The sequence below is a fragment of the Dendrobates tinctorius genome, unplaced genomic scaffold (genome assembly GCF_039654945.1).
Source record: "Dendrobates tinctorius isolate UK_male_01 unplaced genomic scaffold, ASM3965494v1 ptg000014l, whole genome shotgun sequence".
Taxonomy (NCBI): Eukaryota; Metazoa; Chordata; class Amphibia; order Anura; family Dendrobatidae; genus Dendrobates; species Dendrobates tinctorius.
In genome coordinates, this window is record NW_027361682.1 from 6,819,856 (window position 1) to 6,842,958 (window position 23,103).

General features: G+C 44.1%; 1 pseudogene; it reads right to left on the reverse strand.

The window, feature by feature from the left end:
* The window catches only part of LOC141074238 (uncharacterized), a 78,578-nt pseudogene that overhangs the window by 8,101 nt on the left and 47,374 nt on the right, over positions 1–23,103 (reverse strand).

A 23,103-nucleotide genomic window follows, 5' to 3' on the forward strand; every position in this document is an offset into this window, starting at 1 on the left:
GGGTGATGCGGACATGTTTCCCGTCCAAGGCACCACCACAATTTGGAAACTGCCAGAGTTCCTCGAAATCGGAGGCTATCTGTTTCCAATCCTCGGCCGTTTTAGGAAATACCATGAAGCTGCGTAGACACTCGAAAATCGCTCTGCATGTCTCCGGAATAAGAACACTGAGGAGGGGCCTTGAAATAGCGGCAGAGAAATGCAGGTCCTGAAATGAGCGCCCCGTGGCCAGGAATCTCAGCGTGACTGCCAATCTTTCATCTACGGGGATGGCAGAACGCATTCTTGTATCCCTCCTTTGAATAAGTGGAGAAATTAGCTCCGATAAATAGATAAATGTTTCCTCCGACATCCGCAGGAAGTTCCGGAAATCGTGTGGATTTTTGTCCTGCAGCTGTCTGACGAGCTGCATGTGTGAGAATTCGGACCTCCTCTGCAGCCACTCTCTGGTCCACATTCGACGTTTCCTTTTGGAACGCCTCTCCAGGGTCTGGGCCTCATCACGACGGCGAGCTTCCTCAGCCAGCAAGGCAGCCACCACTACCGAACACTGCGCCTTGTTCATGATGGAGCGAACTGCAAAAAAAAAAAAGTTGAAATATTTTAACTATTTACACAGTAAAGAAATTACAACAAGCTACGTGTAACCTTGCATAACACCTTACCCAGGTGTGGCTTTAACAACAAATGCAATTCTATACCATCGTATTACCGGGCATGGCAATATACGTGCTTTTACACTGATTGCTGATCATTCCATTGCATATGGGCGAGCCAGATATGAACCCACCAACTAAAATGGCTTTTATACGATAGGCGATTAAACAAAAGCCCACCCTCAAGTACAGCAAAATATACCCCAAAGATACATACCGTCAACACTGAGTGGGCGTCTGGTATCTATCTGGAATCACAGCCCGTGAACGCTATTTGGACAGCCGGTGAACGTTATTAGGCCAGGCGCTGAACGCAAATAGAACACTTCTGCTAACCAAAAAAAAAACGTGAACAATGAAATGAATCACTAGTACGTCACCTTCTTTTAAATGCACGGCCAATCAGGACGCGGTAGCGTCCACCATTCACAGCTGAGGGGGCGGTGAGAAAGGGAGCGCATTCCATTGCATATGGGCGAGCCAGATATGAACCCACCAAAATGGCTTTCATACGATAGGCGATTAAACAATAGCCCACCCTCAAGTACAGCAAAATATACCCCAAAGATACATACCGTCAACACTGAGTGGGCGTCTGGTATCTATCTGGAATCACAGCCCGTGAACGCTATTTGGACAGCCGGTGAACGCTATTAGGCCAGGAGCTGAACGCAAATAGAACACTTCTGCTAACCAAAAAAAACCGTGAACAATGAAATGAAGCACTAGTACGTCACCTTCTTTTAAATGCACGGCCAATCAGGACGCGGTAGCGTCCACCATTCACAGCTGAGGGGGCGGTGAGAAAGGGAGCGCAATCCACGCCTGTGTAAATATTGCGTCACACAGTACATCCCTCGTCGAGATGTGAATCGTCAATGGAACATGTAATGTGACAGAGTCCCAACGACCACCAACATCGTTACAAAGGTCGCTATGACACGCTAGATCGTTGCTCCGTCGTTGGGCAGATTGGACTGTCTGACATCTCAATAGCGACCACATAGCGATGCAGCAACGATCCCTATCGTGTCGTATCGCTGTCGGGATCATTATAGCGTCGCTAGGTGTGATGGTACCTTTAGAGTAAAAACAATTCACCCACTCCTGATTGTCATTCCATGTACTGAATACACCTGACTAATTTCACCTAATTATCTGCTAGTTCAAACTGTTTATATACTTTTGCCACTGTCATATTGATTATTTTCCTCATATAAACATGAAAAAGTCTTAATATTTGAGTCATTTGTTTTATTTGATTCTATATCTGTAAAAATCTGATGTAATTTTAGTTCACATTTGTGTCGAAATATGGAAAATTCTGAAGGGTTCACAAAGTTTCAAGCACCACTGTACTTCTCTGCATTTAGTGGTCACTACTCACCTGTGCGGATATCTGTAGGAATCTCCTCTTTACACCGCTCATCACCCCTCACATATGTCTCTGTAGTATTAATATGGGGCAGATCTTTACCCTGAAACAAATGTAAAAGTCACAAAAAATGAAGAAGCTGTAAGAAATTATTTGAAAAGACATAAAAGATCAATTAATATGACAAGGAATCCAACCATTCAGCATTAATCCTGTCATCTCCACCAATTACTGAACATACACTGAATGGCCACCTTATTAAAAACATCCATGTAGTAGGGTGTTGGATATAATTTTGCCTTCAGAACTTTAGCAATTCATCATGTCAGATTCCACTTGGTGTTGCATAAGTATTGGCATATGCTGACAGGGTAGCTATTTTTGCAGATGCTGCACATTAGATGGAGGTACTGGCTTGTTCTCTGACAGGTACCTGGAAACAATCCATGAGCATACCACCCTAGTGACAAGGTACACAGTCCTCCTACCAAAGGGTAAACCACTGACATCAAGTGATAAACTTAGTAGGTCACAATGTGTAAGATACCTTTAGTATCCAAATATCCATCCACAGATATCAGATGACCCAGGATGTACCATGTGAAATGTTGATACGTGACAACAAGAAGGGAACATGGATTCATGCTGATTACCATGAAATTCAGACCCTCCAATAAGCATGGTGCAATAGAAATCTGGATTCATCTGACAAATAATGTTTTGCACTGCTCACCCCCGCTTACCCTTCACCCCCAGAAGAAGTGTAAGCGAAACGGTGTATTCGCGGGGAGGTTCGGCAATCCATATGTTTGATGCAAGGTCCTGGCAACAGTACTGCTTTAGGTGATGCACTCACTGTGAAGAAACCGGATTCCGGATTACATCTTAATTACCCAGATGACTAGTTTTAGCAAACCAAGAAGAGTATGCTGTTATCTATACTTTTGCTTGTGCAAGCCTGTAATAGTGACTTGTTTTTCAAGTATATTTATTAAATTTTAATATAATGGGGGAAGTGAGGAAACACAAAAAAGAGGAGAATGAGAATGGAGGGGAGGGAGGGGTATATAACTTGGTTAAGGAATATAAGGGAAAGAGATACCAAGTTAGAGAATTCTAACTTGTAATAGTGACTTGTAAGCTGATATTTCATGTAACATAGTGTGCTCTTATCTTTGATGACTAGTGATGTTTGCTGATATGCTATTTATGCATTATATTATGGAGCTATTTGGTTGACTTCGAAAGCAGAGAGGGAAAAACTATGCAAATAAACTAAATAATCAAGTAATGCTACTTGATCTCATCACCATTGTTCTCCTTATCTGTGATGCTGGACTGAAGGACACTTGTTAAATCTAAAAATAGGTTACATGCCTCTGTATAAAAAGACACAGAGACAGAGAGACTAAGAGAGACAGCCTGAGATTCTGCCAAGACATATAGAAAGGACCAGAGACAGGACAGCAGTCAATATCATGGCACCATCAAAAGGGACATGGATCTATCATTCTACAGGAAACAACCAAGGGGATTTCGGCTCCGGTTGGAAAAATACAGATCTGCTCCATTGACCATCGCCGAACCATGGATACGTTTGGAGAAAGCCAGGATTGGGACCCGCTGGTCGCCTTGCTCCAGGGAGATGTTCGGAGAAGCCAGGTTGTGACTCTCAGGTCAACTAGTCTTGTACCTGAATAATAATAATTATCTCTATTTATATAGCGCCAACATATTCCGCAGCGCTTTACATTTTTTGCACACATTATCAACTCTGTCCCTGATGGGGCTCACAATCTAAATTCTCTATCAGTATGTTTTTGTAATGTGGGAGGAAACCGAGGAACCTGGAGGAAACCCATGCAAACACGGTAAGAGCATACAAAGTCCTTGCAGATGTTGCCCTTGGTAGGATTTGAACCCAGGACTCCAGTGGTGCAAGGCTGCAGTGATATCCACTGAGCCATTGTGCTGCCCGAATGGACTGTCATCACCCTATGCTTGTTGGTACCTCCTCTCTGTGTGGGTGCCACAGGTGGGGTAGTGACCCTGGGAGCTCTGAAGTAACATCTGCCATTATCCTGGCGAGTCAGCGGAAGGGTGGGACTCTGTAATATGTACCATCTTGGGTACAGTGCTGGGACTGTTCCATGGGTTATCTGCCTGCATTTTGTGGTTCAAAGGCCACACTGTTTTACCCTCACCCTGTGTTGTCTCAGTAGCGTTACGCCCACATTAAAAGGAGAGCGGGAGTTCGGCGGGAAGATCCCTGGTCCATGTGGTTTTGGATAGCGGAATGAGGTGCCCCGTGTCTCCCCGCTCATCATATACCTTGATACCATGTATCTCTTCATGCATTGAGTGTTATACCACTTAGGTGGATACTGTATTTATACATGGGATTTTTGGGTATTATTCAGTGTACTAGGAGTAGCATATCCCCTATGTCCAATTACAGCGACTATATGTTCCATCCTGTGTTATGAGCATTCAGTATATTCTAATAGGCACAATAATATTGGCAGAAACTGTTTTATAATTTAGGCACTATGCACTTTATTTTCTGGCCTAGATATTGTTTATGTCTACTACTAAACATTGCTCACTTACTCGTCAGCTATTTTTCTGCAATTAGTTCACATATATAGTGGTTTTGTATTCAGGGACCTTGAGGTAATCGAGCCTTAGGCCGGGGTCAGACTTGCGAGAAACTCGCACGAGTCTCGCACGTCAATACCCGGCACTGCCGCCTGCACTCAGATCGGAACATTCAGCTGCATGTATTTCTATGCATTTGAACGCTCCAATCCGTGTGCCGGCAGCAGTGCCGGGTATTGATGTGCGAGACTCGTGCAAGTTTATCGCAAGTCTGACCCCGGCCTTCCTCTTTGCACCTCCCCCCATTGGAGTTCTTTTCCCACCATGTTTTGTAAATTTTTTATGATTTTTGTATCAATATAAAATACTATTCTATTTTTTTAGCTAAAATCTCTTTTGTGTCCTGCGGCATTATTCATAGCTGTCAGTGACGGTGCGTGTTTAACCCCTTAAGCCCCAAGGGTGGTTTGCACGTTAATGACCAGGCCAATTTTTACAATTCTGACCACTGTCCCTTTATGAGGTAATAACTCTGAAACGCTTCCATGGATACCGGTGATTCTGACATTGTTTTCTCGTGACATATTGTACTTCATGTTAGTGGTAAAATTTCATTCAAATAACTTGCGTTTATTTGTGAAAAAAACAGAAATTTGGCGAAAATTTTGAAAATTTCGCAATTTTCCAACTTTTAATTTTTATGCCCTTAAATCACAGAGATATAGCACAAAAAAAACTGAATAAGTAACATTTCCCACATGTTTACTTTACATCAGCACAATTTTGAAACAAAAATTTTTTTTTGTTAGGAAGTTATAAGGGTTAAAAGTTGACCAGCGATTTCTCATTTTTGCAACACCATTTTATTTTTACGGACCACATCACATTTGAAGCCACTTTGAGGGGTCTATATGATAGAAAATACCCAAAAGTGACACCATTCTAAAAACTGCACCCCTTAAGGTGCTCAAAACCACATTCAAGAAGTTTATTAACCCTTTCGGTGCATCACAGATATTTTTTGAATATTTAAAAAAAAAATGAACATTTAACTTTTTTTCACTAAAAAAATACTTCAGGTTCAATTTTTTTTAATTTACCAAGGGTAACAGGAGAAATTGGATGGCAAAAGTTATTGTGCAATTTGTCCTGAGTACGCCGATACCTGATATGTGGGGGGGAACCACTGTTTCGGCGCATGGCAGACCTCAGCAGGGAAAGAGTGCCATTTGACTTTTTCAATGCAAAATTGGCTGGAATTCAGATCAGACGCCATGTCGTGTTTGGAGAGCCCCTGATGTACCTAAACAGTGGAAACCCCCCCAAGTGACCCCATTTTGGAAACTAGACCCCCCAAGGAACTTATCTAGATATGTGGTGAGAATTTTGAACCCACAAGGGCTTCACAGAAGTTTATAACGTACAGCGGTACAATTAAAAAATCATATTTTTTCCACAAAAATGATCTTTTCACCCCCAATTTTTATTTTTCCAAGGGTAGTAGGTCCCTAAAAGTTATTGTGCAATTTGTCCTGAGTACACTGATACCCCATATGTGGGTGTAAATGACTATTTGGGCGCATGGCAGAGCTCGGAAGGGAAGCAGCGCCATTTGACGTTTTTGGCTGGAATTGAGATCGGACACCATGTCGCGTTTGGAAAGCCCCTGATGTACCAAAACAGTAGAAACCCCCCACAAATGACACCATTTTGGAAACTAGACCCCCCAAGGAACTTATCTAGATGTGTGGTGAAAACTTTGAACCCACAAGGGCTTCACAGAAGTTTATAACATACAGCCGTACAATTAAAAAATCATATTTTTTCCACAAAAATGATCTTTTCACCCTCAATTCTTATTTTTCCAAGGGTAACAGGACCCTAAAAGATATTGTGCAATTTGTCCTGAGTGCGCTGATACCCCACATGTGGGGGTAAACCACTATTTGGGCGCATGGCAGAGCTCAGAAGGGAAGCAGCGCCATTTGACGTTTTTGGCTGGAATTGAGATCGGACACCATGTCGCGTTTGGAAAGCCCCTGATGTACCAAAACAGTAGAAACCCCCCATAAATGACTCCATTTTGGAAACTAGACCACCCAAGGAACTTATCTAGATGTGTGGTGAGCACTTTGAACCCCCCAGTGCTTCACAGAAGTTTATAACGCCCGTGCGTGAAAATACAAAAATCTTAATTTTTCCACAAACATGATCTTTTAGTCACCAATTTTTTCATTTTCCCAAGGGTACAAGGAGAAATTGGACCCCAAAAGTTGTTGTCCAATTTGTCCTGAGTACCCTGACACCCCATATGTGGGAGAAAACTACTGTATGGGCACACGTCGGGGCTCGGAAGGGAAGTATTGACGTTTTGGAATGCAGACTTTGATGGAATGGTCTGCGGGTGTCATGTTGCCTTTGGAGAGCCCCTAATGTACCTAAACAGTGGAAACCCCCCACAAATGACCCCATTTTGGAAACTAGACCCCCTAAGGAACTTATCTAGATGTGTGGTGAGAACTTTGAACCCCCAAGGGCTTCACAGAAGTATATAATGCCCAGGCATGAAAATAAAAAAATCGTATTTTTTCCACAAACATGATCAATTAGTCTCCAATTTTTTTATTTTCCCAAGGGTAACAGGAGAAATTGGACCCCAAAAGTTGTTGTCCAATTTGTCCTGAGTACGCTGATACCTTATATGTGGGAGAAAACTACTGTATGGGCAAACGTCGGGGCTCGGAAGGGAAGTAGTGACGTTTTGGAATGCAGACTTTGATGGCTTGGTCTGCGGGTGTCATGTGCGTTTGGAGAGCCCCTGATGTACCTAAACTATTGAAACTCCCCACAAGCGACCCCATTTTGGAAACTATCTAGATGTGTGGTGAGCACTTTGAACCCCCAAGTGCTTCACAGAAGTTTATAACGCCTGGGCGTGAAAATAAAAAAATCATTTTTTTTCCACAAAAATGATATTTTTGCCCCCAATTTTTTATTTTCCTAAGGGTAACAGAAGAAATTGGACCCCAAAAGTTGTTTTGCAATTTGTCCTGAGTATGCTGATTCCCTATATGTGGGGGTAAAACACTGTTTGGGCGCATGGCAGAGCTTGGAAGGGAAGGAGCACCATTTGACTTTTTCAACGCAGAATTGGCTGGAATTGAGATCAGATACCATGTTGCATTTGGAGAGCACCTGATGTGCCCAAACAGTGGAAACCCCCCAATTATAACTCCAACCCTAACCCCAACACACCCCTAACCCTAATCTGAGCCCTAACCCTAGCCCTAGCCCTAACCCTAGCCCTAGCCCTAACCCTAACCCAGCCCTAACCCTAACCCTAGCCCTAACCCTAATGGGAAAATGGAAATAAATACTTTTTTTAAATTTTATTATTTTTCCCTAACTAAGGGGGTGATAACGGGGGGTTTGATTTACTATTTATGGCGGTTTTTATGTTTGGCGGCTGTCGCACGCTAAAAGACGCTTTTTATTGTAAAAATAGTTTTTGCATCACCACATATTGAGAGCTATAATTTTTCCGTATTTTGACCCACTGAGTCATGTGAGGTCTTATTCTTTGCGGGGCGAGTTGACGTTTTTATTGGTACCATATTCGGGCACGTGACATATTTTGATCGCTTTTTATTCCGATTTTTGGGACGCAGAATGAACAAAAACCAGCGTTTCATGAATTTCTTTTGGGGGGGTGCGTTTACACCATTCCGCGCGCGGTAAAATTGATAAAGCGCTTTTATTATTCGCATCAGTACGGTTACAGCGATACCTCATTTAGGTCGTTTTTTTATGTTTTGTCGTTTTTTTGCAATGAAAACAATTTTATATAAAAAATAATTATTTTTGCATCGCTTTATTCTGCGAGCTATAACTTTTTTATTTTTTTGCGGATGATGCTGTATGGCGGCTCGTTTTTTGCGGGACAAGATGACGTTTTCAGCGGTACCATGGATATTTATATGCGTCTTTTTGATCGCGCGTTATTGCACTTTTTGTTCGGTGGTATGATAATAAATCATTATTTTTTGCTTCGTTTTTTATTTTTATTTTTTAAGGGGTTCGCTAAAAGGGTTAACTAATGGGACAGTTTTATAGGGCGGGTCACTACGGACGCAGCGATACCAAATATGTGTACTTTTATTGTTTTTTTTTTTATTTTCAAAAAATGAATTTATTGGGGAATATTTTTTTTTTTTTACTAATTTATTTAGCGATTTTTTAAAAATTATTTTTACACTTTTTTTTTTTTTACTTTATTACATTGTCCCAGGTGGGACATCACTGTCCTGTGACAGATCGCTGATCTGTCACATCACAGATCACTGTGACAGATCAGAAATCTGTCACAGGCAGTTCTGCAGACTTCCTCATGCCTGCGCTTTGCAGGCAGTGAGGAAGTCAGCTCCCTACAGGCCCCTGAAGGCCCCCGTCGCCATCTTGGATCCGGGGGCCTGTAGGGAAAGAGCCCCCCGCAGCAGCGCTGCACATTGCGCTGCCGTGGGGGGCTCAGGGAAGCACGGAGAAAGCCCCCTCCCTGCCGAAGCTTCCCTTTAACTCCCGGTACACCGCGATCGTGTTTGATCGCGGTGTACAAGGGGTTAACGTGTCGGGGGCGGTCCGTGACCGCCCCTGACACATTGTGCCGAGTGTCAGCTTTGATAATCAGCTGACACCCGGCCGCGATCAAACACCACGTGGGCGCCGCTGATCGCATTAGACGTACTATCCCGTCCTTGGGAATTAAGTCCCAGGGCACATGGACGGGATAGTACGTCTAATGGCAGAAAGGGGTTAAACTTCATTTGAAGTGTCTAGCATCCTATGTGTTGCATTTTTGGACATATGTTATTAAATATTTTCAGTATAGTCTGCATAAGATTGCACATAAAAACATGAGTTTCAAAGTTTTTTGTATTTTTTTTAATATATTGGCCATAGCTAATCGAGACCTAATAATAAGCTCTTTAAAATCGCTAGATTTTTCCATTCTTATGTGGAATGACCATGAAAATTGATCACTTCATTTTATGCTGCGCTGAGGGTCATTTACAGAAGTTTTCTAATTCTTTATTTTAGTCATTTCTATATCATGTGTCTAATTTCCAAAAGTTCTAGTTAAGAAAGGGTCGGTGTCTCTAATAAATTGGCCATTCAGTGTTTAATACTGGTGGATAAAACAAGACTGAGCACAAGACCTTCACAGCCTTCTACACATCATAGGGGAGATCTCATGACATCTTCTCTCCATCTACCTCTCTAGCCTTTTTAGAAAACACCAGCGATTGTCTAAACGCTGTGTCTAACATCATGTCCTCACTATATCTGAAACCGAACCTGTCAAAGACTGAACTCCTTGTGTTTCCTCCCTCTACTAATGTACCTATACCCGACACTGTCATTTCTGTGTGTGGTTCCACTATTACTCCTCAGCAACATGCCCGCTGTCTTGGGGTCATACTTGATTCCGAGCTTTCCTTTGCCCCCCACATCCGATCACTGGCTCGCTCTTGTTATCTGCATCTCAAAAAAAACATTCTTAGAATTCACCTTTTCTTACCTTTGAGTCCGCAAAAACTCTTACTGTTTCTCTTATTCATTCTCGTCTGGACTATCGTAACTCTCTTCTAATCGGTCTCCCTCTTACCAAACATTCCCCCCTCCAATCTGTCTTGAATGCTGCAGCCAGGATCATATTCCTTGCCAATTGTTACACCGATGCTTCTACCTTGTGCCAGTCGTTACACTGGCTACCCATCCACTCCAGAATCCAGTACAAACTTATCACCCTAACCCACAAAGCACTCCATGGCTCAGCACCACCCTACATCTCCTCCCTCGTTTCAGTCTACCACCCTACCCGTGCCCTCCGTTCTGCTGGTGACCTGAGGTTAGCATCCTCAATAATCAGAACCTCCCACTCGCGTCTCCAAGACTTTACACGTGCTGCGCCAATTCTTTGGAATGCACTTCCCAGGTCAATACGATTAGTTCCCAATCCCTACAATTTTAAGCGTGCCCTGAAAACGCATTTATTCAGATTGACCTACTGCCTCAACACATTAACCTAACTATCCCTGTGTGGCACAGTCAAAAGTTTTACCATAACCAGGTTCCCCGTATCGTTCCCACATGCTTTATGTATCTATCAGCCCTCTGTGTCTGTACTGTTACATACCTAACACTATGGCTGATCCAAGCAATCAGGGCAATTGTTACCACTCACCTTTCATGTCTACCTTTTTTTCCTCACAGATTGTAAGCTTGTGAGCAGGGCCCTCATTCCTCTTGGTATCTGTTATGATCTATGTGATTATTGTTATGCTGTAATGTCTATTGTCTGTACAAGTCCCCTCTGAAATGAAAAGTGCTGCGGAATATGTCGGCGCTATAGAAATAAAATTTATTATTATTATCTACCTGATGATCCTGAGGAACATTGGGATCTTCTTGTTTACAGTCCTGTGGAAGAAGAGGACGGTGACATCTCTCTGGTGTTGTCCTCTGACTGGATAGAACTGGAGGAAACACATACAGGGACTGAATTCATTCTTTACATACAGATAATTATAGGCCGTGTGCATTTAGTCCTGTCTATTACCTGGTGATGTGGGCGGCTGGGGAACCTCCATCATGACGTCCTTGTACAGATCTTTGTGTCCTTCTAAATACTCCCACTCCTCCATGGAGAAATAGAAGGTGACATCCTGACACCTTATAGGAACCTGACACATACAATGATACCGTCATCCCCCCGATCCCTTCATAGCGTTACTGTATAATGTCCCAGCATTCCCAGCAGTGTCACCTCTCCAGTCAGCAGCTCAATCATCTTGTAGGTGAGTTCTAGGATCTTCTGGTCATTAATGTCCTCATGTATCGGGGGTGAGGTGAAGGCCCCATGATTGGGCTCAGGGGTCTTCCCCATCCCTCAGACACAGGGTCCTGACAGCGCTCCCTAGAGGTCTTCTTCACTACTGTGTAATCCTGGTTATGGAGAGACACATTAATAAACCTCACTACAGACATTTCCAGAGTCCTCACCTCTCCAGTTCTGTCCATCTGTTATTCCCATAGATAAGAATGATGTAATGTGACGTCATCAGAATCTCTCACCTCTCCAGTAAGCCGGAAGAGGATCTCTAGGGTGAGGTGTAATATCCTCTCTGCCATCTTGTCCCTGTCCCTATCCATCCTTGTAGGGTCACTCAGGAGAATTCTTTTATATAGATCTTCTCTGAGAGGATCCGATAATGTCGGGACCTGAATGGGGAGAAGATGACGATGTAACATCATAAAGATCCCATGTAAGAAATCTCCGGAGCTGTTACCGGCTTCACTTCATCACTACATCCAGTCCTGGCCACGTCGTGCCACCGGTATAACACACAGTCCCATTATAGTCACATACAGAGATTCATCACAGGATCAGCAATGAGGGGGTTAACTCCTTAGGCTACTTTCACACTTGCGTTTTTTTGCTGCGCGTTTTTTGCGCACACAAATGCATGAAAAAAACGCATCATGCGTTTGTGTGCGTTTTTTGGCGGGTTTTTGCTGCATTTTTTTTTTTAAAAATGCATGCTTTTTTTGCGCATACGTGCGCATTACAATGCGCGCACGTATGCACACCCATAGACTTTAATGGGTGTTTTGCTGTAAAAAAGCGCATTGCGTGCGCATGCGCTTTTTTGGGGCAAGTCGGACGCACAAAAAATGCAACAGGATGCATTTTGTGCGCCCGAGCGCACACTGCAAAAAAACGCATACGCATACAAACGCGTACGTGCGCATATGTATGCTCACATATGCGCACCCATGTTAAAGTATAGGGGAAAAAACGCATGCTTTTTTTTGCGCTAAAAAGCAGCGCAAAAAAACGCAAGTGTGAAACCAGCCTTAGTGACTGAGCTAATTTTTTTTAAATCTGACATGTCACTTTATCAAAAAACACCAGAAAAAAGGCAGAGATGCTTTCTTGCCCAGGCCTCCAAACAAATGCACTATCAAGGTGCAGTAGGCCCGACTAAAGATGGCAGCAACACAGGTGCAGCAATACAGATGAAACAATCACTCTCAACCTACCAATCCATGGAGGGCGGTTTTGTTTGATACGTATATTAGTGCACAAAAGTTAATAATCTGTATGTGCCTTTATTCACATACAGGTGATGCAAAGCATCTGGCTTACAGCCTATTGGTGATGTCCATACTCTTAGATCAGGTGGGCTGCCAGTGCTAACCAAAATGCATCCTATGTGAACAGAGGCCACAGTGTACATAGCCATCTGGGCCCGAATGCACCCTGAAAAATAGGCTGTAAGCCAGATGCTCTGCATCACCTGTATGCGAAAAACCTCATCATTGGTTTTAACATATCGTGTACTAGAAAACGGGAAAAAAATTCCAAGTGTGATGAAATTGCAAAAAAAGTACAATCCCATAGTTGTTTTTTTGTTTTGCATTTTTACTATGTTCACTAAATGCTATAACTGACTTGCTATTAAGATTCTCCAGGTCATTACGAGTTCATAGACACCAAACATGTCTAGCTTCTTTTTTATCTATGTCAGGGGTGGGGAATCTTTTTTCTGCCAAGGGCCGTTTGGATATTTATATTATCCTTCCGGGGCCATACAAACTCCGCCCACAAAGTACATCCTGACTCTGGCACTGGTGTCAGGACGTAATCTTTCATTGCATGCCCTTCAGTGTTCAGTAGTGAGTGTGCTAACAGAGCAAGAAGAAATTAATGAGCTGGTGGCAATCAAAAGACAGCTCCCTTCCAAAGCACTGTGGTCCCTGAGAATCTGATCGGGGGCCAGATAAAAGGTCATCGAGGGCCGTAAATGGCCTTGGGGCCCACCCCTGATCTAAGTGGTGAAAAAATGTTAAAACTTTGTTAAAAAAAATTGCGCCATTTTCCGAGACCCATAGCGTCTCCATTTTTCGTGATCTTATTTTTTGCGCACCAAGTTGACATTTTTAATGATACCATTTTGTTGCAGATACGATCTTTTGATCACCTGTTATAGTATTTTAATGCAATGTTGTGGCGACCAAAAAAAACTTAATTCTGGTGTTTTTACTTTTTTTTCATTACACCGTTTAGCAAACAGGTTAATATTTCTTTTATTGATAGATTGGGCGATTCTGAATGTGGTGATACCAAATATGCACTTTATTTTTATTGTTTTATTTTAAATGGGGCGAAAGGGGGGTGATTTGAACTTTTATTTTTTTAAATTTTTTAAAATTTTTAAAAACATTTTTTTCACTTTTGGCATGCTTCAATAGTCTCCACGGGAGACTAGAAGCTGCCACAACCCGATGGGCTCTGATGATCAGACCGCCTGTATGTGGCAATATACCTCACTTGCTATGAATGCTGACCACCGGGCGGCGCTCATAGCAATCCGGCATTGACAACCATAGAGATCTTCAGGAGACCGCTGGCTGTCATGCCAACACACCAGTGATCCGCGATCATGTGACGGGGGTCACCAATGGGCGGATTTCCGGCGCGAATGCCAGAAGCGCATGTTAAATGCTGCCGTCAGCGTTTTACAGCAGCATTTAATAGGTTAATAGTCGAGGGTGGATCTTGATTCCTCCTGCGGTTGTTCCAGGCACATGTCAGCTGTTCAAAACAGCCTGTGGGGAAAGTGGGCACCACCAGTAATAATGGAGAATGGAAAAAGGGGGTGCAACTAATTACGCTGTATAACTGATGAGGTAAAAGAGAAAAGTAGCTCAAGACATAGTGCGCACACACCAAAGTAGTCAAATAAACAAGGCTTTATTAGAAACATAAGTGCCAAAGAAAAACCTTAAAAACCAATCGCCCACATGAGTGACTGTTGGAAAAGACGTGGGCAGCAAATACCCCTACTGATTCAAGATAATTAATGAACAGAAAAGTCACAGTGAAAAATGCAGTAAATACAAATAGGTAGAAAATGTTGTATATGTGTGCTTAGTTAGATATGGACGGGAAACCAAATGGTGCCAATCTGACACGCCACCTCTGTATAACACAAATAATTCATGTTATTAATGAAGTGCTAATCCTACGGCGGCATGACAGAACAAGCATGAAGTGCACGTTTACTTTTGGAACTTGTGATACGCATCAAGTTCCTTTTACACTTTTGTGCATTCCTTTTTGGAAATTGTGGCATGTACTAAGTACTTTAGCGCATGCGCTACATTGTTATTATCTTGTCAGCTGACACGTATTCATTTCCATCTACAGCATACTTGATACGCATGGAGCTCTATCTGCGCTTGCTCTAGTTTGCTATTATTCGTCACTTCCCTTTGTTGGAACGCAAATTTGGACTTCCGGTATTTGTGACACGTATTTAGTCTTTTTTTGCGCATCTGCTCTGGCTGTTCCCCTTGCTGAAACGCACATGATCACTTCCGGGACTTGTGACACGCATCGAGTTCCTGTTCATCGAAGCTCTGTTTTTGCTCCTTCTGGCAGATACCCAATGGACGCCACCCACAGGTGTGGGCGCTCACTGGGTCAGTCACTCATGTGGGTGCTTGGTTTTTAAATGTTTTTATGGTTTTTCTTTGGCACTTATGCTTCTAATAAAGCCTTGTTTGACTACGTTGATGTGTGTGCACCATTTCTTGCGCTACTTTCCTCTTTTGCCTCATCCTATTCAAAACAGCTGACATGTCCCGGGAAAGATGTGGGTTCACCGCCGGAGTCCACATCAAAGGGAGGGAGTCCGACATCGGCGTGTTTTTACACCCGATGTCGGAAAGGGGTTAATCCTGATACTAAGACCACACCAAAACAATAGTAAATAACATTTACCACATGTCTGCTTTACATCAGCACCATTTGTAAAATGTTCTTTTATTTTGTTAGCCTTTTAGAAGGTTTAAAAATGTAGAGGTAATTTTTCATTTTTCCCAAGGAAATTTACAAAAATTATTTTTTTAGGGGCCTGTTCAGTTTTGAAGTGACTTTGGGGGTGCTACATATATGAAACCCCCAAAAGTGATACCATTTTAAAAACCACACCCCTCAATGTGTTCAAAATTGCTTTCAGGTAGTTTATTAACCCTTCAGGTGCTTTCCAGTAATTAATGAAAAGTGGCGATACCGGAATGAAGAAGTTGATTTTTACCACCTAAATGTTTATAACTTCTGAACAGGTCAGTGTAGACGGCAGACTCTAAGGACATTATTTAGCCAGGATTTGCCATTGCAAACATCAGGACCACATGATCTCAGGATCTAGATGCTGTAGTTAATATTGACAGCAGCATTTTAAGGGGTTAAACAGATATGGACAATGCCAGCACCGATTGTTACTGATGCAGCAAGCTGTCAGCTATAGTGTACAGCCAACAGCTGTCAGGTCAGAAAAAGATGTATTGGCTGTCATTAAGGGGTTAATGTCCCCTGCCCCCGCCCAGTAATGGGGAATCTCCAGCACCTACCTCCACCTGCAGAGCCGCACACCACATATATGGCTGTTCTGTGCGCACAGGACCGGGGATGAGGTCACAGGAGGGGAGGAGTCAGGGGTCACATGATCAGGGGTCTCAGTGTGCAGGACTCTGCTGTGCTGGGTGTCATGGTGCTGGATGAGGGGAAGTTTCTGTGTGGGGTCAGGAGGGGTTTACAGGGTGGATGTAGCAGAGACGTGTGTGTACGAGGTGTAGGGAGCAGAGCCGCTTGTTTAATAATAATAATGTGTGTACGATATGTATGGAGCAGAGCTGTGTGTGTACAATGTGTACGGAGTGGAGCCGCGTGTGTGTAAGGGGGTGGAATGATACTATTACCTTGCTCTTTCTCCTTTAATGTTGCTAATGTTTTTATAATAATCTGGTGCTACTGCTACATGTCGTCATGTATTATCACCCAGAATCAATGGTATTGCCACACTGTTATATGTGTTACCATTTGCTGTAAATATGTTGTGTTTCATTGTATAATGCTATGTTTTAGATAGGGAAAGTGTAGTGCACCCTTTGGACACTAGAGGGTGGCACTTTAGTATATGGAGCTCTTAGTAGGATAAGGTTAAGTGTAGGAGGGGCATCCGGGAGTTAAGGCAAGGTTAGAAGGAAGTTAGTTCAGAATGGGCCAGGGTGCCCGAAGTGTTCACATGGGTTATAGGCCCAGGATGGCTTGGCAGCCAAGCAACATTAAGTAGCGACAGTCCAAGTTATCCACGGCTATTGGACATCAGTACAGTGAGGCAAGACATTAGAAAGTATGTGGTGACTCGTAGCCTGGGCGGTCGCTTTTAGGGTGGGAGTTAGACGGAGTGAGGAACATAAGGATGCTGGAGCTTCACAGGGAGCGGTAAAAACGGGTCGGCTGCTTTTCCAGAGGCAACTAAACCAGGTGACGGATGATTTCAAGCCTGGGGAGACACAGGCAGAAGGAATTGTCATAATGGTGAGGTTAGGCCAGGAAGAAGCTAGGAAGCAGTCTAAGACGGTTCGGTCAGGGTATGTGCCGTATAGAAGTGTCAGCAAAGTAGGGAAAGCTGAGGAAGCAAGTAAAGACGGATATGTTATCAATGATGTGCCAACTGTGGATATATTGTGTGAAGTTGTCAGTAAAGAGACCGTTCAAGTTACCATGGCTGTGTCTCAGTTACTGGGAGTCACCTCAGAGAGGGGCCATCGTCCCTTGGGAAGTGCCCATTGGGACCCGAACTCGGAGACGCAGGTAGGTTGTACAGTGGATTGTATTTTTCTGTGAGGGAAGGCCTGGACACTGATGCTTTAGTGTCTTTGGCCATGACTATAGTCCTGGCCGACCCTTACATTTGGCGTGGTCAGCAGTATGCGACTACCTCGCAATGCGGAGAACCCGCAAAGAAAAGAGTTAATGATGTTGTGTGTGCGACTGCTATGCCCCTGAAAGATGACCAGGAAGAGGAGCAAGTGGTTGCTGTATTTGGAGAAAGAAAAGATTTTGTAAACATGGACGAAACACTGGTTTTGACTGCTAAAGATTCTGTGACAACACCGGACTTGACTACCAAGTTGGACTTGGTTTATTTGATGAGAGAGTCTGACACCATTACTGTGACAAAGATGGCGGCTGTGTAATTGGCGGGAGATGGTGATGAAGGAGACAACAAGAACTGCGTCTTTCGTGGGCGTTGCAGCCGTTCCCTGGCACCAAAAACTGCCTGTCAATATGCCCCAGAGCAGCCGTTCCCTGGCACCAAAAACTGCCTGTCAATATTCCCCAGTCCGCCCCTGGTGGGTGCGGATGAAGAAGAGAAAATCCCACCCTCTGCCACTGACTAACAACAAATGGGTGGAGTTGTCAGAGGCGGTTCCACCTGTAAACGGGTGGGGCACAGAAGAGAGGTTGGAGTACGGCCGCGAACAACATCACTCACCGCAGAAGGTCAGTGAACTGGAGAAGCGTGAACCAGAACGCCTTCTTCCAGAGATGGAATATCAGTGGCAAGTGGAGCCTTCCCCGATGGAGTCTGGACATTTGCGATGTTAGGCGCCGTCACAGAAGGACATGAAGACTTGCCAGGAACCGGAACCAAGTTGCTGGGAGTTGGAAATCAGAGGAATGGAAGTGGTGACTGCCCCGGAGGGACCCGTGCCAGAAGCTAGGCCGGAAACAGTATTACATCTCTGGGAACCAGACCGCGCAAATGTAGAAGAAGATAATTGTTGCGGGACTGGTGAGTGCCAGATGCTGTATTGAGAGGTGGTAAGTGCACCTTGGCTCCTGTGGGGTCAGCCCATTCTCCTGTTGAAGGAATCAAAAAGTGGTCCTCTGGACCTGTCGTGTAGCCACTGGGGACCCGACCGGTGGCTAGTAGTAGTGCTAAGCTGAACGTTTCTTGTTCGGCCCATGCGGCAGAGAACCCACTCCCGTCCATGTCACAATTTTGCGCTGGAACTACTACACCTGGGCAGTCCCTGGACTCTGCGGCTGCAGGATCCTCTTCGGACCATACCAGGGCATGGAAACTGACGAAAGAGGCACGGAAAGCACGCCATTGAAAAAGTTGTCCATTTGCTAAAAAAAAAAAAAAGTGTTGCGCACGTTGCGCTATCTATAGAATTTGTTGAAGGACTGTTCTGCATCCTTCAGGGTAGAGGAAAAGCCCTGATGTTATCCTATCAAAGGATGGGGGAGTTACGTGGCCAAAACTGGTCATGAGGACATTCCATTTGTTTTTTTTATGTTTATTTGTTTTGGCCTGGAGGACTGTGAGCTGGGTATTTTATCTGAAGCTTATGGACTCTTGTTTTTGTTGCGCCCATTCTGCTGGAAAAGCAGAGACTGTCTCTTCGGCTGAAGCCTAATAAGAGAAAGACTGTACTTCCCTCAAGGAAAGGGGGAGCTTACCCCCAGGACAGCTGTCCCACGCGTAGGACACGAACTTCGGTGCGTAGAGGATGTAACTACCTTATAAGATCTCCCTGCGGGTTAGGCCAGGAAGAAGCTGGGAAGCAGTCTTCAGCAAAGTAGGGAAAGCTGTACGGAGGGGAGCTGCGTGTGTATGATGTGTATGGAGCGGTGCCGCGCGTGTACATGGTGGACGGAGCAGAGTCGCGTGTGTACAGACTGGAGTTGTGTGTGTACGACGTGTATGGAGGGGAGCCGCGTGTGTACATGTAAGAAGGGGAGCCGCGTGTGTATGATATGTACGGAAGGGAGCCGCGTGTGTGCGACGTGTACGGAGGAGAGTCGTGTGTGTAAGACGTGTATGGAGGGGAGCTACGTGTGTACGACGTGTATGGAGCGGAGCCGCGTGTGTATGACCTGTACGGAAGGGAGCCACTTGTGTACGACGTGTACGGAGGGGAGCCATGTTTGTGCGACGTGTACAGAAGCCACGTGTGTACGAGGTGGAAGGAGTGGAGCTGCGTGTATATGATGTGTACGCAGCAGAGCCATGTTTGTACGATGTGTACGGAGCGGAGCTGTGTATGTATAATGTGTACAGAGCGGAGCCGCGTTTGTACAACGTGTACAGAATAAAGCCATGTGTATAGAGAGGATCCTTTCTGTTCATGTTTCTGTGATGCTCCCACTGGGATTTTTATTTGCCACCAACAAGCAGAATTGTGACTACAGTTCTGGACACTTGGTCCCTCGTTCATCACAGTTTTTCCCAGTTTTCAGTTGTAAAATGACCTGAAATGTTTCATAATTAGCTTAGAAAATGTTATGAATTTTGGCAATTTAAGCATTTTTAAATGTGCGTGAAATTCAAATTGAGCATGGCCAAGCACGCATGACAAATTCATTATGTTTTAGTCCCCAAAAGTGGCAAAAATTACAACAGAAATGTTCGCCAGCCCCGGACTGCTGTGTATTTCAGTTTGTGGCACACAGCAGCTGAACGATCTGACTAATCACAGCATGATCGCGCAGGTGCTGAAATATCAGCACCTTACACCCGATCACAGCAGAAGTTCAATGCTACTAGCTGCTACTAGTGGCCGAGCTTCTATAGTAACAGCCAGGGACAGTGCCAGCACCGCCCCTGTCTGTTTAACCCCCTAAATTCTACAATCACATTTTTTAGGAGGAAGGGAGAGGGAGGGGCTCCATTTCCCTTCAGATCGTCGCCCCGTGACGTTATTGTGGGGTCTCATTTTTGATGACTCAAGTCACCACACCAGGCCACGGAAAGCATTTTAGACCATGGTCCCAAAGATCAAAGTAAAAAAAAGTGAAAGTCCCATAGAGGGAGTACAGTATATACTCGAGTGTAAGCTGAGTTTTTCAGCACTTTTTTGTGCTGAAAACACCCCACTCGGCTTATACTCGAATGAGGGTCCAGAACATGGAAGGGGAGTGGCAGAGGTGTAGCAGTGGGTCACAGGAGGAAGGAGCTGGCTGCTGTGACTAAAGCCTCTGTCCGCTGCTAAGGCCTGTTTCACACTTCAGTTTTTCACAATCAGTCAAGATGTGCCGTTTTGTGAAAAAAACAGATCCGCCAATTTTCCTTGCGGATCCGTTTTTTTCCCCATAGACTTTCATTATCGGCGGATTTTGACTGATGACTGTCCGTTGCATCCATATTTCTGCGGATCCGCCAAAATTTTTGTGTCCGCAGAGATCACCGAACGGACCATGCAACGTTTTTTTGCAGTCTGGATCCGCATTTTTGCCTTTTACCCCCGAAAAAAGTTTCGCTCCTGGTTGAAAATTTCTCTCTCTCTCTCCTTACCCGCAACCTCCATTCCTCTCACGCGATGGGATCTCCAACCCCCATCTCTGATCGCGCGATGACCGATCTCCAGCCACACCGCGCGACATGGTCACGCGAGCCCCATCCCGCAACATAACCGCGCGATCAGCCACATCGCGTGACATGACCGCCGATCTCCAGCCACATCACGCGAGATGACCGCACGATCTCCAGCCCCATCCCGCGAGATGACCGGTATTAATTTTTTTGTATTTTTATTTTTTCCTGCCGCGGTTCCTTTAAATTTTTACCATCGGCGGATCCGTACATCCGCCGATCCGCTGTCCCCCGTTTCTTTCTTTCTATTCCAAAATAGCGGACTGACAGAAAAAACTGATGTGTGAAACAGGCCTAAAGAGAAATGAATATTCACTGCACTGGCAGTGAATATTATTTCTCTGTAATAGCGCGCATTGTGTCAGCCACAGAAGCCAGCTTCTGCAGCTGCTGGCTGTCACGTGTGCACGCTACTTAATGGAAATGAATATTCACCTCTCTCCATGCCCACGGAAGTAGAGAGAGGTGAATATTCATATTTCTTAAGTAGCGGCACACAAGACCGCTCGGCAGCTGACACTGTCCACGCTACTAAAGAGCGAGTAATGAATACTTACTGCGCATAGTTCCGGAGTGGGGAGAGGTGAGTATTCCAGCAGCTATGCTCTGCTTGTGAGCAGCGCATGACGTCCCTGCCATGTGCTATTTACAAGCATAAGGCAGCTGCTGGCACCAGAACAAGACTAAGTATAATGGTTTGTTTTTTGATGGGGGCCAATCATAACAGGATAAGGATGGGGTCATGCACACATAGATAGGGATGGAGCCATGCATGTAAGGATAGGGATGAAGCCATGTATACAAGGATAGGGAGGGAGCCATGCATACAAGGATAGGGAGGGAGCCATGCATACAAGGATAGGGATGGGGCCATGCATGCAAGGATACGGATGGGGCCATGCATACAAGGATAGGAATGGAGCCATGTATTCAAGGATAGGGATGGGGCCATGCATACAAGGATAGGGATGGAGCCATGCATTCAAGGATAGGGATGGAGCCATGTATACAAGGATATGGAGGGAGCCATGCATACAAGGAAAGGGATGGGGCCATGCATACAAGGATATGGATGGGGCCATGCATACAAGGATAGTAATGGAGCCACGTATTCAAGGATAGGGATGGGGCCATGCATATAAGGATAGGGATGGAGCCATGCATTCAAGGGTAGGGATGGGACAATGCACTCAATGATAGTGATGGGGCCACACAGACAAGGATAGGGATGGGGCCAAGCACACAAGGATAGGGATGAGGAGCCATGCATATCAGCATAGGGATGAGAGGACAATGCATACCAGGATAGCAATGAGGAGCCATGCATACTAGGATAGGGATGAGGAGCCACGCATACCAGGATAGGGATGAGGAGTCATGCATACCAGGATGGGGATGAGGGACCCAGCATACCAGAATGGGGATGAGGGGACAATGTATACCCAGCTTATACTCGAGTCAATACGTTTTTCTATTTTTTTGTGGTAAAATTAGGTGCCTTGGCTTACACTCGGGTTGGCTTATACACGAGTATAAATGGTAAGTAAAAAAAGAAAACAATTGCAAAAATATTTTTAAAAAATAATACAAAAATACCAATAAATACACATTTTTATGTAAAAAAATAAATGAAAAAAGTTCACATATTTGGTATCGCCATGTCCGGAACAACCCAATATATAAAACTGTTGTACTAGTTAACCCCTTCAGTGAACGCCATAAAAAAGGCAGCAAACCATGGTTTTACAACATACTTGCTGCAAAAAAAGTGATCAAAAAGACGAATGTAAATAAAAATGGTATAACTGAAAATATCATCTTGACCCGCAAAAAAAGAGACTATACAGCACCCTCAGCATAAAGATAAAAAGTTATAGCTCTTAGAATAAAGCGTTTAAAAATTTTTTTTTTCTATATAATAGTTTTTAGTGTGTAAATGCGCCAAACATAAAAAATTATCTAAATATGGTATCACTGTAATTATACTGACTTGAAGAATAAAGCTGCCTTATCAATTTTACCACATGAGGAACGGCATTAAAAAAAAACAAAAAAACAAAAAAATACAATTCCCTAATTGCTGTTTTTTTGTTCCTTCTGTCTCCCAAAAGTCATAATAGAAAGCAATCAAAAAATATTATGTTCTTAAAAATGGTAACAATAAAAGTCAACTCGTTCT